The 13,936-nt window shown below is 36.0% G+C and overlaps 1 protein-coding gene across 5 annotated transcripts in view; it reads right to left on the bottom strand.

Annotated features, from left to right (window-relative positions):
- The window catches only part of LOC127444835 (GRB2-associated-binding protein 1-like), a 147,718-nt gene that overhangs the window by 92,084 nt on the left and 41,698 nt on the right, over positions 1-13,936 (bottom strand). The window lies entirely within an intron of this gene.

The following is a 13,936-nucleotide window of genomic DNA, read 5'->3' as shown; positions in this document are numbered from 1 at the left end:
TTTAATTATCACACTTGGCCATATTGAGACTTTTTTATTATTAATTTCAAATAGGTTTTGATTTCATCTAAAAACTCTCACATTACATTACATTCTGCTAATGGCAGCATATTTTAATATAGTGTTGGGTTCGAGTCCACCTTAGTCGAGTCCGAGTCAAGTCAGAGTCTTTAAACAATCGAGTCAGAGTCGAGTCCGAGTCCAAAAGGGGCCGAGTCGGACTCAAGACCGAGTCGTAACAGGCAGAAGTGCGAATCCAAGTTGAGTGCGAGTCTGAATGAATCTGTTCATGAATCTGGATTCAAATTGTAACCATAAACTCAACATCGATATTTTAAGCTTATTTTAACTAAGAAAAAACATTTGTCAATATAAATGTAACAAAACACCACTATATTTTATGATTAGTTTCCTGCTGAACAAACTTCAAAGTGGTTTCAGAATGAAAGCATATGCTTTAAGTGTATGAAGAAAAAACTGTCCTTTAACACAATTCTTATTGCGTTCTGTTGACATTTAAGTTATTTGTTGCTTTTTCCCCTCCACTCAAACATAGACTAAAGAAAGTGAAAGCTGCGTTAGTCATTAAAACCAGAGTTATTATTGTTTCTTTATTATTGTTTTTTATTTCTACTTCATTTTCAATTTGTCCTTTCAATTTAGTTTAGTTTTATCTAAAATGATCCCTATCTAAAAAAATAATATATACTGAGATTTCTTTTTTGTATCTATCTGCTGACTGGTTTGGGAAAATGAGTCAACACAGAAGTAATTAGCACTCGCTGAGAAGTTACATCTCACAACTTGACTGCAAATGCCACATCCGAAAACACTGGTAAAGCCCACTGTTAATATTAGGGCCATTTAACAAGGACATGATTGTTAATTCACAGAAAACTTGGGCAGTTCTACACACTGCTTGTGCACTTAATACCCTGATGCGTCCATGTGTTATCGTTAAAAAAAAAAAAAAAAAAAAAAAAAAGGAGGGACCATAAAAATGTATTTTGTTATATCTTGAAGAAGCTATTTGACAACAGATACATATATTCCACAAGATTAAATAGTAACTGAATTTAAACAAATGATCCGGTTCAAAAGTTTACATTCCCTTGGTTCTAAAAGGATTCGTTCACCCAAAAATTAAAATTCAGTCATCGTTTACTCACCCATGTGTTGTTATAACTCCATATGATTTTTCTTAACACAAAGGGAGAAACTGTGAAAAAAAAATTGTGCTCAGTGATGTCAAACAATGGCAGTTTATGGTGATCACTTCAAGCTTCAAAAAGGACAAAAAAGTATAATTCAGAAGTCTAACAAATTATTGTATGTGACTCATGTCTTGTTCTGAAGGAATACGATAAGGTTTGGTGAGAAACAAACCGAAATCTGATGTATTATTAAGTGAAACTCTTCACCGAATGTTGATCTCCTGTGCGCGTTCATGAGACAGACTGCATGAGAGCAAACCCTTTAATATGATGTGTTGCTTTCTCTATGATTAATGACTGTTTGTGTAATAATTGTTCATGAGTTCCTGCTTTGTCCTGAGCTGTGAAGCTGCCCACTTTTCTTAAGAAAAATACTGTGCATTATTTGGTTTTCCAGCATATTCTGCACATTTTAGTTCTTCCCAACAGTGGATAAATGATACAGACATCCAGCTTTTGACACTTAAGACAATTGATGGACACATACACAACTATTACAAAAGGTACAAACATTCAATGATGCTCAAGGCAACACAAGAACCAAGAACCAAGGGGATGCAATCTTTTGAACAGGATGATGTGTAAATTACAGAACATTTTGTGTCATGTAGCTTTTGAAGGGCAGCACTATATAAATTATATAATCTTTTATCCCTTATATTTGCATACATTCTGAAAGGGGGGTGAAAACTTATAGGCCTAAAACAAAAGGGGTATGCAAACTTCAGCAATATATAGTTTGTGAAAATGTATATTTTAGTTTTTCACTATTTAACTACATTTTAACTTTTTTTTAATTTACAAATTCCACGTAGCCTATTCTATCCATACAATTTCATATTGCATGTGTAATTATGAGTAGGGATGCACTGATACCACTTTTTCTCTTCCGATCCAATTCCAATATCGGAAATCTCAGTCTCGGCCGATACCGATCCGATATTAGTTTAGAATATCTTTACATTATTGTGTGGAACTAATTGGGAGTATACTTTTAATATGTAAAGAAACACAAACCTCTAATTACACATTTATTTTTGCCTTTTGTTTTTTTCAAAAATGTTTCAACTTGCATCTGGACTTTAAAGGATTCAGATCTCTTTTTTATTCAATTTAGTTGTAAGACATCAGTCCAATTTTCATTCACAAATTTATTTTTTGGAACCCATTCAACTTAAATATTATTATAATTTGTAAACAAATACTAACTAATAATAATAGTAGTAGTAATAATAAACTGTTATTAATTATTATTATTATTGATTTTAAAATTTTTATTTTAAATACAACAGTAATATATTTAAATCGTGCACTTTTTAAACACTCATGCTTTTATTTTGATATTCTAAACTCTCCAGGAAGTCCTGTATGTGTCTGTTTGTAGGCAAGTTCACAGTAGTTTAATTAGCTTCTTATTCAAATTCTGGTAAAATGCACCTCCGGTGCCGTTCTAAATGCATATTATAAGTGAACCGAACTATTGAGCATTTACATCGGAGATGCTGTTTTTGAGTAGCGCTCAAATATTGCACACCGCTGTAAAGGCTAAAAATAGCCGCGAGTGCATCACCAGCCCGTGCCTGAGTTTGTGTCAACAGAGCAGCACCATTTACTAACGCGCTGGCGCAGCGCATATTATATTTACTTATTAAACAGCCTTTTGTGATTCACAGAGCCATTACACGTCTTCCAGTGGCTTTGAATAAAATGCACAAGTCATATGAACTGCTTTAAATGGTGTTTTTATGGTTCTTTTATGTCATTTTTGGAGCTTGACAGTAACGAACATGACTAACACACAGTATCGGATTTGGAGTCGGGCTCGTCAGACCGATACACGGTCCGTCTAAAAGCTTCAGTTTCGGAGCCGATACCAAACCAGGTATCGGATCGTTGCATCCCTAATGAGAAGACTTGTCATGTCAGGTACACATTTTAACACAAATTTCACAACTTTGGAACCTAAAACTCCTTTAAAAAAATAAATACAAAAATCTGTGTTACAGTGAGGCGCTTACAATGGAAGTGAATGGGGAAAATTAAAAGTGAATGGGGCCAATTTTTGGAGGGTTTAAACAAAGAAATGTGACGCTTATAATTTTATAAAAGCACTTACATTAATTATTCTGTTAAAACGTATTATTTGAGCTGTAAAGTTGTTTAAATTGTCATTTTACAGTCGTTTTAGGGTTTTACATTACATCGTCATGGCAAAGAAGTTGTAAAATTGGCTATAACTTTACACAGAAAAGGTTAGTAAGTGATTTTATCACACTAAAATCATGTTTATATACATATCCTTTATGTCTTGTGATGATACTTTTGAAACAGTGAGTATTTTAATGTTCATAAATTGGCCCCATTCGCTTCCATTTTAAGTGCCTCACAGTAAGCCATATTTTTGCTTTTTTTAAAGAAAAGGAGGGACGAGTCAAAATGAATTTTTGTGGTAATGAACATTATGCCACAAATGTTGTTGACTGAGCTAAACTTGTATTGAACCCGGGATATTCCTTTAAGTGCTTGAACTATGTAAAAAGTGCAGTGTAGCTATCTGAATGTGACACTTGTCTGATTAACCTCCGTGTTTGTGGGGAAAATGAAAATTCAGAAAACACCCCAATTACATTTTCACGAGTTGCACGAATACATGGATCGGCTTCTTTCAGCTCATTGTTGAAAAAGCATTTTTGCATTATTTTGGGCATTTGCGCTGACTGACAGCACGACATGGAATGCTAAGCACATGACACCATTGCCATGGTAACCAGACACATTTCAGCTGATTTGCTGAAGACCAGAATGAATGTATCGTCAAATCAACGTGCAATTCAACAAAATGGATTTTCTTCTCTGCAAACGATACCAGAGACAATAGCGAGAAGGACAATGAGTAGGTTTAATTTAAAAAGAAAGAAAATCAGTGACCCTACCAAAAACCGTGACTGTCCCGTGTAATAAACCGGGACATCTGGTCACGCGATCTATAATTAAATTATAAACAAAACATTTTGCTGCCCAAAATAACTTTATATTTAACTGTGCGTTTTATTATGGGAAAAAAAACAAACTATAAAATAACAAATTTTAAGCAGTTTGGCAATGCTTTTATAAAAAAACAATGAATAGTCAATGAATAATTTGTTAGTACCGGTACACCGTGCAACCCTAATACACCACATGTTTGAGTTTGTCAGCCATGTTTTTTATGATTTCACAATGCAACTAGTCCTGCCTCTCAGAGATTCCCAATGGTCAACGGATGCCTACACCAGAGTGCGTTGCAGCAAAAGTTGAAATGTTTTCAACTGTTGGTTGCATGATGGAACTTCACTATCGGAAACCCTTGCGTTTTCCCTCTCTGTCCTTCCAACGCACCATCCCCATTGAAATCAGTGTATTCGCAGCATTCTCTGACACAGCGTTAACTCTAGAATGTAGGTGCCCTTAGGCTAATGAATGCATTTTAGCCAAATGTGACTTCACCTCGACAATTTAATGCAATCTGAGCTATTAAATAATTTTTCAGATTACTTAATTTATAAACACAATTAGTTTTTTTAGATTACTCGATTACTAAAATAATTGATAGAGACAGCTCTAGTTTTCAAACAAATACGTATTCGCGTGGAGCTTTTAGAGGTATGGTGAAGGGCAAGACTTTCGGTTTATAGCAACTGAAATTTGTTCATCACAAAGATATCATACGGCTTTTTTGTTGTTTTTGGTGCTTGACAGCCTCTGGTCACAATTTGCTTTCACTGTACAGAAAAGAGCAGCTCTGATACTCTTTAAAATATCTTATTTTGCATTCCACAGAAGAAAGCTTGTAATGTAGGTTTGGAACAACATGATGAGTAAATAATGAAAGAATATCTATTTTTGAGCTAACTATTCCTTTAAGGGAATCTGGCTGGTATTTCAAACTTTCAGGAAGACGCTTCGAAGTTCCTCTCAACAAAACTGCTGAATCTACAATTACTCATCACATCAAGAAGACCATAACATCATACACAATGCATAGGGTCTTTGAAAAACAAAACACCAGCACTGAGTCAGCAGAAATGGAAGAATAGAGAGATGGCAGATCTGTGGTAATGGTGAACAACATCTGTGAAATACAGGAAGTATCTTATCCAATCTTAAGGGCAGGTCCAGCTGTTTAAATAGCTTGTAGCTTAACAAAATAACACCAGTAGCAGCTGTCAGAAGCTATGGCCTCAACTTGGAATAACTCCATTTTAGGCCTGCAACTAACGATTATTCGATTATTCTGCAATTATTGCAACAATTAATCATTAGCTCTTAACCGATTATTCAGCTTGCATTAATCGTGCTTAGTAACAATAAAGAGGACAAAATCATCTTTTAAAAATACCTCTAAATGACATTCACTGAATTAAAGGGGAAAAAAACACTTTAATTCAGTAAATTGGGGCGAAGAATACCATCTCTCCTCATTTCTGTTCACTTCAATCTATCTTTAACTCACAAAAAAACAATCTCTTTCTTATTAATAAAGCTGTGTACTGACAATTTTCTTCACGATAAGAAATGCACATTGACACATATGTTATGATTCAATAAGTCGCGAGCATCACGTTATAATCTAGCTGCATTAAGTGTGCGTGCTCGAGGGATGAGCATCCCCGCGACAGTGTGCCTCAGCTGGGTGCAGTTTCAATAAGGGGTGCACCGATCGATCGGCATCGGCCGATATTCGTCTTAAATCCATGATTGGCGATCGGTCAATCGTGCCTAGATTTAGGGCCGATCTTTTTTGCAGCATGCAGAGAATCACACATACACTGCTACTCTAATGAATGAGTGCTTGCTCAGCCCTTCATGCATGACAGAATGGCCTCTGGAGGGTGAGTTGTTGGCAATTCTAAGCATTCACGACTTTAAACTTTCAGACATGCTGTAATACAGATGAATACGTTTGTTTTAAAATGTGTAAGAATTACACGTGTATGAACATTAAGCTGCCCATTTTCATTACGGTAGTAATTCTGACTCGTTGCACAGTGAGCAGGAAGAGGATAGAGAGACTGCTAATGGGTATAAAAATGAATTAAACAATAAATAAACATTTACATTTATGCATTTGGCAGAGGCTTTTATCCAAAGCGACTTACAGTGCAATTATTACAGGGACAATCCCCCTGGAGCAACCTGGAGTTAAGTGCCTTACTCAAGGACACAATGGTGGTGGCTGTGGGAATTGAACCAACAACCTTTTGCTTAGCAGTTCAGTGCTTTAGTCCACTATGCCACCACCACTCCAGTCATGCAAATACATGCCGTGAGTCGTGACAATCAGACGTTGTGTTGAGCTATAGAGACTGTTTGAGCGATCATGATCGCTTTTAGCTTTACTCCATTCAACATGAGCGCTCTCGGTGTTAATCAAATATGCGCGCTCTGCAGGTGCTCTCAATATATCATCAGTCTCTCATCTTAGTGCTATTCTGTGAGGATCCCAATTTAAATCAGATTAATATTAATCACAATACCACTAATAACAGATGTAAATGTTTAACCTTCAATAACAACACCGTGTCTTCATGCATTTGGTTAATTCATGATTTGTGTTACAACAAAACACCAAAGACAGTAAACAAATCATAGATATTAATGATTTCTCACTGGAGCAGTTTTAGAGCTTGAAATGGATCTATTGTTCTTATTTTTGAAAGTATCTCTGCAGTGTGCGATGCTCTCATGGTTTTTACTGGTTGCCAGTATGACACAATGACCTTTTGATATTGACAACAGAGCTATTAATAACTGTTTTCAATACAAATAAATGTTATCAATTCAAAATTAATGTAATTTTGGTAACTTTTTATAAAGTTTTCATTTCTTTAACAATAGTTAATGCATTAGGTATCATGAACAAACAATGAACAATATATTTTTACATTTGTTCATTGTTATTTCATGTTAGTTCATAGTGCATTAATGTAACTAATACAACTTTTGATTTTTAAAATGTTATAGTATATGTTGTAACTAACATTAAGTTCATTAGTTCATGTTAACTTCAGTATTGTTGTGTAAAGTGTTATTGTAATTTTACTGTGTGAGGCATAAACATAACTGCTGCATATAACTTGCAAAAGTGTGGCAAAGGGCACTTTAAGAAAAAAATCAGTATCGGCCGATCTTAGTGTTAAAAAAATAGGAGATCGTATCGGTCTCAAATTTCCTGATCGGTGCACCACTAGTGCTTAATATGCAGTTGTTGCCTCTAATTTCACATAGTTACAGATATTTTTTTTTTCATTTAAGGCCAGTTTGGCCTGTAAAAGAGCAAATAAACATCTTTTTGATGAACCTCATTCTTTCTTGTCTGTTGCTTAAAGAAAAAAATAAAAAATAAATAAATAAATAATAATAATAATAATAATAATAATAATAATAATAATAATAATAATAATAGGCAATCAGTATCAGAATCACCCCATTTGCCTGCAAAAAAAAAAAAAATTTTTTTTAAAAAAATCGGCAATCGGAATCGGCCATGAAAAATCATGATCGGTGCATCTCTAGTTTCAATCTCTCCCCCTTAGATCGGGACATTTGCGCAACTCATAGAAGAGGCACTGACCGCACAGAGAAATGCCAGATTCGGAGTTTGTAATTTACATGATCTGCTTCTGTATTATTTTAACTTTAATAAAGCTATAACACATGAAATATAACTGCATTTAAGATGTAACACTGGGGTGTTTCTTTTAAAGAGCTCTGGCTCTGCTTATTCCACAATGAGAGTGCTTCTGTATTTACTTATTTTATATTTTTGCATTATAATTTCCTCATACTTTGCGATCTACATCACCTGAAGCTGTTTGGAAAGTTTAGATTGCATCTGGACTGTGAGCTGTGTAATTCTTCCTCTCCTCAGTCAGGCACTGCAGTGCAGATCTTGCGCGTCATCAGAGTTTAAGTTGATCTCATGTTACATTAAATGAGATCAAACGACTATTCGATTTTTTATTGTCATCGTTGTCGATAACGTCGACTAATCATTCCAGCCCTACTCACTTTACATACAAAGCATGACTACAAGTCTCTGCAATGCTTTCGACCACTTGGCACCAGCATGTTGTTTTGGAGAGTGGTAAGGGCATATACTTGCTGAAAACATCACAAATCAAAAGCAACAGCGAGAAGTGACCACAAGCAGAAATAAAGCTATACAATAACATTTCCCACCTTGAGCCTGGAGTTGTGGCGTCTTCTCTGTGAAAATGCAATATCTTGAAACTTCGCCTATTGATCCAGCACGAGAAGTATGCAAGATGACAACATGGAGCTTGAGAGTCCCGAAACTCTTCAGCTGTAAAATTCACTCCTAACAAAACAGCACCTGCTCCAACTTCTGGCACCAGATTCGCTGTCAACTAAAAGTTCTGGAGACAAATTAATTTAGGAGACCCACCATCAGAGATCCGTAAAAACATCCTGGGCTGTCCTTGATGCTTGTGATGAACTGTTGAAGCGGTCCTCTCTCTTATTCCACATTGCTCTCTTTCCAGATCTCTGCCAATGTGACAGATATGTAGCACAAGAACAGCAGCATGTTTTCATGCCGAGGTCATTCCATTTCAATCATTAGGGCAGAGAGAAAGGGAGAGAGAGAGAGAGAGATCAATAGCCCTTCACAGTGATCCCAGGGGAATGGCCTGGTTTCATTTCCTCTCTACAGTTGATTCAGTTTCTTTATCTCTCCTACAGCAGGAGAAATGTGAGATGAGAGTCAGTCCAGAAGCAGCAACTGCCCATCTAAAAAAACTGAAGAACTAATCGCATGGAGATGCGATTCAAACAGGACTAAGTGAAGCATTAACCAAGCAATAAAACAGTGTGGAACAGGGGGAAAAAAAGTGAGAGAAAAAGAGAAGGGTTTAATAATTTACGGGACAACAGATGAGCAACCAGTCTCAACCAGGCAAAAATACAGAGCTACAAAGTGGAAGTTTCCACTTCGCTGGCAATTTTCATCTTCCTGATCATCTGTTCCCAACACACACTTTGAGAAAAAGACATCCTGTTTTTCCTCCACTGTCGCTCGCTGTGCTACATGGTTGGTCACATCTAAGTTTAGGCTGTTTTACATTGGTAAGAGGGGGAGAGGGTCTTCCTTAAAGTGTTCAAACTCAGGAGGGTGTCCTTTGCTCCTTAAACATTAGGAACAAAACTGGTTGACATGTGGTCGCAAATGGAACACTGGCTCTGTGAAAGTGTTACTGTACAATGTTTATAGACAGATTGTTATTTAAATGGCACAGAAGTCAGAAACAGAGTAAGATATGTCCTTATGACCTGACTTGTGATGCCTTACTGTGCAAGAAAACATTTAAGATTGCATAGTTTAGGGTAAGGATGTCAATAATACCAGTGTGTCAAAATTAACGCATTAACACATGCGATTAATTTAAAACTAACTGGTTGAAGTAGGGCGGAACCTTTGTGATGTGTCCGCTCAGGGTCGTTACACTGACACACACAACACAAACACACACAACAGTGATTCTGTGTCAGTGATCAATTGATGGAGAAAGAACTTCTTAACAGTATTCTTAACCCAGATTGGACCTGCGAAAAGCTGCATTCAAAAGACCATCTTGAAAGAAGTGTCAGCATTTCTCTGGCGCCGTGTTACGCTTTGGTCTTACTGGACAATTTGCATAAAGTATCATTTACGTGTGCAGTGCCAGCGCTAAAAGCAAAGCTCTGCAACGCTTTTCAAGTGGAGATCAAAACAGCGCAAAACATGTGAATGCGCCTTCACAACTGCTGTAGCAAAGTGGATAGACAAGACTAATATTGTGGTGGATGAGGGTTTAAGAGATTCAATGCACATTACAATGAATACTTAACCTATGGGAGTTCTTTCAATTAGTCAACCTCCCGCTTAGACTTTGGAAAACATTTAATGTTACTTGAATTGGTGCTATTTTAGTGCATTTATGTCTTTATATTGTGGAATACTTTAGAAAATGTTAATAAAATATTATTGTTGCATAGTTTTATTTTATGTTCGTGTGTGCTCTATAAAAAATGCTCATGTGTGGTAATGCTGCTGTGCACGTAAACAGTCAAATGCACTTCTTGGTCAAGCTGCCCATCTTGGCAAGGTATTAATGTAAACAAAGTCTTAAATAAATGCAAACAGTTGGGACAATAATCTGATGCGAGTCAAACTATCGGATTTGTGCATCAGGCCTTACAGTGTAAATGCATCCTAAAAGACCCACCGCTGCCTAATATGTTGTTAATATTAATCAAACAACAGTATTTACAAAAAGTGAGAAAACCACTCACTGCTCTCAGCTGGAAAACGTTTGTAGTAAAATATGCATTATACATAATAATAATAGGCTAAAAATAATAATAATAATAATAATGCAGTGAAGACTATCAATAATTTAAGGAATTTTATTTTACAGTACATTTACAGGTGCACTCAGTAATTTTTAGGGGCGTAGAAGGATCATCATTCAAACAGAGTTTTCAGTTACAGATGCCACTGTAGAAATTCACAATTCACTGTCAGCCATGATTAATTTAATGAGTGAAAGTGTTCAATAAGAGGGCAGTTGTTTAGATTAAGGGCCTAAAACTTCATGCCTTTTTACTGATCGTATTGCTATCCAATTAAATAAGCACATTCCATTTACACTTGGCCACATCAATATGTCTCCGGCAAATGGAAATAAATCTGTTTCAATTCCCATGCTATATGCAAATAACACAAGAGTTCACTTCCGTGATTATCCTTATGCTGGGCAGAAAATGTAAAAGATGTAATTTATTATTTGATTCCAAATGACTTAAACATGTTTCTGTTTGTGTTCATGTTGTGTACTTCCCCCACTCTGGGCTTCTAGTAGGAAAGATGTATCATGTAGGGCTGGGCAATATGGACCAAAAATCATATGTCGGTATTTTTAGGCTGAATGGCGATACACGATGTATATCTCGGTATTTTCTACGAAGTGAACTAAATGTTCAGTTGTAAGTCAAAGCCACATGTGACATGGTAAATGAAGCTTGCAATGTGCTTCGTTTTCAGGGCAGAAGACTTTTCAGGCTGCAAAGGCTTCACAGACAGAGTTGCAGCAGCAGCAGCAGCACAAAGTTTAACATACTACAGTTTATGGCACTGTTGTAAATGCTGTAAGAGATTTTAAGCGCTTCCACTTTTGGAAGCAACCTGTTTATGGCATTCTCTACTGATGACATTACAGGGCTCAACATTAAGCATCGTGATGTGCTTGACCTTCGGACAAGTAAATTGGTCATTCACTTGTCAGAGTAAAAAAGTTACTTGTCCAGAGAGAAAAAAGGACATGTATTAGTTACATGCTCAAGTAACATCAGAGTTTCTGTTGTATGTTTTCTAAAATTACGACATGGCCAAACTAATAGTATTATACCTAAGCAATAAACTAGATTCTCAGGGACAGAAATGTAAACAGCGCTGGGTGTACGCACGACAGACAAATAAATGAAAGCCTCCATCGCCATCATTTACAGCAGGGGTGCTCACACTTCTATGGAATAAGATCTACTTTTCCATCATGTTAATGCAGCAAGATCTACCATACACAATATATACATTTATCACAATACCAAAATTTCAGTAGTCTTTAGTGAAATGTGATGATTTTTGATACCAGCTTCAATACCACAACAAATAATAGCTTAACATTAACTAATCTGTTAATTATAAAAGAATTAAGTTCTCAAGTTATTATTCAAGAGTAGTAAACAGTCAGCAATAAAATAACAAAAAGCAATGAATAGAAAAAAAAAAAAAAAAAAAAAAACCCACTATAGAACAAAAAAATATATATACAAATTAAGAAAACAGTGCTTTTTAACAGCTTTTAAAAATAAGAACAGTATCAAGTATTCAATTAAACATTCAGAATTAATTTGATATAAAACTACTACTGACCTACCTGTATGAATAATATTTTAATACTAGAGTTACACAAGTAAAGTTATCCAGCCAAGAGCAGGGAGTGTTTTTGTTGTTTTCTTATTATTGTTGTTTGATTAATATTAAGGATACGCTAAACAGCGGATGGTCTATTAGGTTACATTTAAACAAGTTGTCCATTTCAATACAAATCAGCTTTTCTCCCAATGCTTACTTTCACTTTAAACATAACTCTGTTTTTACATGAACACCTCACCAAGACGGGCATTTTGTTAGAACTTTGAAATGTATTTGACCATTTAAGCGGAAGCGTTCTTCCATGTAGTGCGCGTTGCACACACACAAGCCGCCTGTCAGTCAAACAGTGCGCAGCTGTTTTGCTGCTCATCTGATCTTTTAAATCCAAACCATCTCCAAATAATTGAACCACTGTTTTTCTTTTTACTAACCAAGTCCTCTTTGGCAGTGTGAACTGCCGCTGTGTCTCCCTCCATGTTGCAGGAGAACTTGTGAGCGAGTGGGTGCGGGGTTGCGCAGAGAGTATGAGAGAGCAGAGATGCAAACAAGGCACAGCTTTACAAAAGAAATGGGTTATGTAATGCAACATCAAACTATATCGATATACTGTAAACGGTATTGTCGCATCCTATATCTCGTTTGAAAATATATCGATTTAACTTAAGTCGATATACTACCCAGCCCTAGCATCAAAAGCATCAGCTGCTTTCATGTCAGTGTTTAGTTTCAGTTTCTTCAGCAATCTGCATCAATTAAATGAAGAACAAACATGCTGTCTTTCCTGCAACTTGCACCGTCTTAATTTGTTGTTATTTATTGTGCGACATGAGCCCTATGCAAATACTAGGTAGCAGCTGTTACATTTCGCATTTTCCCTATGCTGACATAGCGCTGTTTGGGCGGAGTAAAGTTTACATATGCATCTTGAACAGCCAGATGCATTTACACTTGACCAGTTTCATCTGGAACGCATCGCAAACCACCTCCTAAAGTGGTTTGAACGATCGGATTGCAATCCATCTCGAATGCATTTCGGAGGGCATTTACACCTGGTCTTTTCATGTGACTCTAAAATGGCAGCCCACAAGAGGGGACCCTCTCCATGTAGAATTAAACAGCTTTTACCAGGTTACTGATCTCATGTGAGTGGTTATGATTTTATACATAGGTTTCAAACCAACAAATCACTTCTTTAGGAGTAAAACTTTTTATTTGTGATTAAATTGTGATGGGGGGGGGGGGGGGTGGAATTTACTGCTGTTAGATGCCTGAAAACCTTCCAAGCATGGTTTGTTTACTTTGTTCTATTGTTTTTATTTGTTATTGATGATACTTTATTCATTCTTCAATTTATTATTGACTTTTCTTGAATAATTGGAAGCCATTTTTCTTCATTGAGAATCACTTAATTTAGAAGACAACATGCCATTGTTTAAATTGTATTTGTTAATATTTACATAAATATACTACTTTTAAATACATTTTTTTGCTGTGGCAATCAAACTAGTATTGAGAATTGTCAAACTATTGGTTCTGACTACTGAAATTTGGGTTTTTATGTCAATCCTTGTATAGAGTAAAACTGCACAGATTTTATTTCAAGAAACAATATTTCAGCAAACCTCATACTCCATTCATAATCCACCTAATAAGCCAGTTTAAAACATGTTTTGTAGGTAATGCAGTGCAAGAGAAGCAAACAGATGCAACATCAGCAACAATAACCACTAAACCTGCACCTTATAAC

The sequence above is a fragment of the Myxocyprinus asiaticus genome, chromosome 8 (genome assembly GCF_019703515.2).
Source record: "Myxocyprinus asiaticus isolate MX2 ecotype Aquarium Trade chromosome 8, UBuf_Myxa_2, whole genome shotgun sequence".
Classification (NCBI taxonomy): domain Eukaryota; kingdom Metazoa; phylum Chordata; class Actinopteri; order Cypriniformes; family Catostomidae; genus Myxocyprinus; species Myxocyprinus asiaticus.
This window is presented reverse-complemented; position numbering and strand designations above follow the sequence as displayed.